Below are 2,981 nucleotides of genomic sequence, written 5' to 3' on the forward strand. Positions count from 1 at the left end.
CGCGTGCACTACCTGGCGTAGAGCAAGCGGGAAGTCAAATCCGCCTGCTCGATGAACGCACAGAGGCTCACCATTGTTCTGTCACGGGTGCGCGCACTGCCGCGCGGCCACAGGAGCGCTTCGAGACTGTCCGGGATGATTCCCAGCGCCCTGTAGGCCGCGAGCATCTCGCGACGCGGCACTGTAGAAGCGGTACAGCGAAGGAGCATGTGCTCCAATGTCTCCACTGCGCCGCAGTCAGCGCACGCGTCGCTCGACGAAAGTCCGTGGCGCACCCGTCTTTCCCCGGGCCACACGCAGCCGACGCGCACTCGGATGATCATCGCCCGCTGGAGGCGCGACAGTGAGCGCGCGCCGACGAGAGAAATGCGCTCTCCTCGCGCGATGCGAGGGTCCGGGTGTTGCTGACGGAGGTGGTCATAGATCACCGCACGCACGTCTTCCAGGGCGAGCGGTTCGTCGCTGGGAGGAAGCTGATGTGCGGCGGTGGCGAGCTCGTCGGCTTGCTCGTTGCCGCGGATGCCGCAGTGACCGGGCACCCACTGCACGCGAATACTGCATCTGCGCTCCGCAAGGCGCTCAATGCGCTCGCGTAACGCGCACAGCAACGGGGTGCCACGGCCGTGAGTCTGCAGGCGGCTAAGGGCGGCACGGGAATCACACAGCAGAGCACACCTGGGTGGCGGCGGAGTAAGGGTGAGCACCAGGTCCAAGCCCAGGCGAAGACCCAGTAGCTCCGCCGTGGTCGAAGAGCCCAGGTAAGCCACTCTTTGCTGGCGGTGCAGCTGCAGGGCGGGGATGGTGGCCGCTGCGGCGAGCGAGCAGTTTTCGCTCACCACGGAGCCGTCAGTGAACACAAGGAGATGGTCGCGCAGTTGCTCGTAGATGACGGCTCCGGCTAGCTGCTGCACTGCACATAGTGGTGTGCTGCGTTTTCCCGCGATGCCGACGATCTCTCGCTGTACCTCCGTCGTGAGGGGCCAGGGGGAGCAGAGGCCGTAGGGGGGCGTGGCGCGCGTCAGCTGGTCATATTCCTGCAGTGCCGCGCCCATTCTTGAGCGCGGGTAGTGACGAAGGCGCTGCAGGAGTTCCGCGCCGTCTGGTGCGCGGTGAAGGCGGTCAATGTGGTGCAGCGAGCGCTGCGTGGCCTGCAGCTGCAGCGGCCACGCGCCCGCCTCGGCCAGTGTCGCCTCGCATTGCGAGTTTCCGGGTAGACCGAGGCAGGTCCGCAGCGCTTTGCGATGCTGCACCTCCAGTGCCTTCCATGATGGTTTGCGCACCGTGACGAGGGGCAGCGCGTAGAGTATCGCCCCTAAGGCTGCGGCGTTGTAGAGGCGCAGCGCAGCCTGCTGAGAAATCCCCTGGCCCCGGGCGGTGAGCTTGTGCACAGCGGCTGTAGTCCTCTTCATCTGCTGGCAGGCCCTGGTCGCCGCGGGGCGGAAGGAGAGGCGCTGGTCGATTTCCAGGCCGAGGTACCGCACGGAGCTCTTCCACGGCAGCGGCGTCCCAGCCAACGTCAGCGGCGCCAGGCGGGCGCATCTGCGAGCTGCGCAGGCCATGGCTGCAGTCTTCTCCGCGCAAAGCGCCAGGCCGAGGCCCCGCAACCGGTCGCCGATAGCGTCAAGGGACCCCTGGAGATAGTCTCTCACGCGGGAAGCCTCGCCCGGAGGTCCCAAGCACCACAGAGCGATGTCGTCCGCGTATATGGAGATGTACACGCGGTGCCGGTTGCCTGTGGGCAGACAGCCCGGCACCGCCGACATCGCCACATTGAACAGGAACGGGGACAACACCGACCCCTGCGGCACGCCTAGATCCACCGGGCGGGGCTGAGAGAGAGCCGCTCCCACGCGCACGCGAATAGTGCGCGCGTTGAGGAACCCCTGCACATAACGCAACAGACGACCGGCCACGCCCGCCTCTTCCAGCCTCGCGAGAATTACCGCACGGTGGACGTTGTCAAACGCACTCGACACGTCGAGCAGCAAGAGCAGTGCTACCTGCCGCGCCGCCACGGCGTGCTCGAGTGCGGAGACAACGTCCGCGATTGAATCTGCCGCGCAGCGCATCCCGCGAAACCCTGTCTGACGCTCGTCGAACAAGTCTGCCTCCGCGGCCCGCGCACGCAGGCGTTGGAGCGCCATATGCTCCATCAGCTTGCATGCCGCCGACGTTAGCGCCACTGGCCGGTATCCGCTGAGCTCCGTGGGTGGGCGGCCTGGCTTCGGTATCGGGCAGACGACCGCTGTGCGCCACTCCTCAGGTAGCACCCCGCGTTCCCACACCAGGTTGAGCTGCCGCAGGAGGACTTGACGTTGGTCCGCGTTCAGGTTGCGCAGCATCTGGTACGTAACCCCGTCTGGCCCGGGCGATGAGCGGCGGGTGCAGTGGTGCAGCGCGTCGTTCAGTTCCGCCGCTGTGAAGAGCGCGTTGCACGGGCCGTCATCCGGGGCGGGCGAAGAGTACCTGGCGTCAAAACTGGGGCCCGATGTCGTCACTGCACTGCTCGCGGGACGCTGTGGCGCAAATCGGTCAGCGAACTGATCAGCCAGCTGTTGGTTTGTTGAGTATTTCAGTGGTGGGGTTGTTTGCTGCAGGTTATCTTATCCGATCATGTCAATGTTTTTTGTTTTGTTTTTTTGAGGTAGATGGCTATCTGAACGAAATTTTTTGGGTAGCCGTTCTTGGTAAATTCCCTGAATATTGCGTGATTTTCCTTTGTTCTGTGGGATTCCTGTGCGGCAGTGTGTTACGATTCTTCGTATTAATGTCTTGACAACTGATTTTTTACGGGTTGTCGGGAGATTTGGAGTCAATTGCAGGTATCGACCTTTGTGGGTACGCTTTCGGGAGTCGCATAGCTGTAGAAAGTTGTTTTAATGAGATATCATTGAAGTCGTCCTCTTGCAAAACCAATCGGTTTTCTCCTTAACGAAATTCCCTGGTTGTTCGAGAAGGTCCTGACGTAATCAGAGCAGCCA

Source organism: Amblyomma mixtum, chromosome 8, assembly GCF_055824585.1.
Source record: "Amblyomma mixtum isolate Tamu chromosome 8, ASM5582458v1, whole genome shotgun sequence".
NCBI lineage: Eukaryota > Metazoa > Arthropoda > Arachnida > Ixodida > Ixodidae > Amblyomma > Amblyomma mixtum.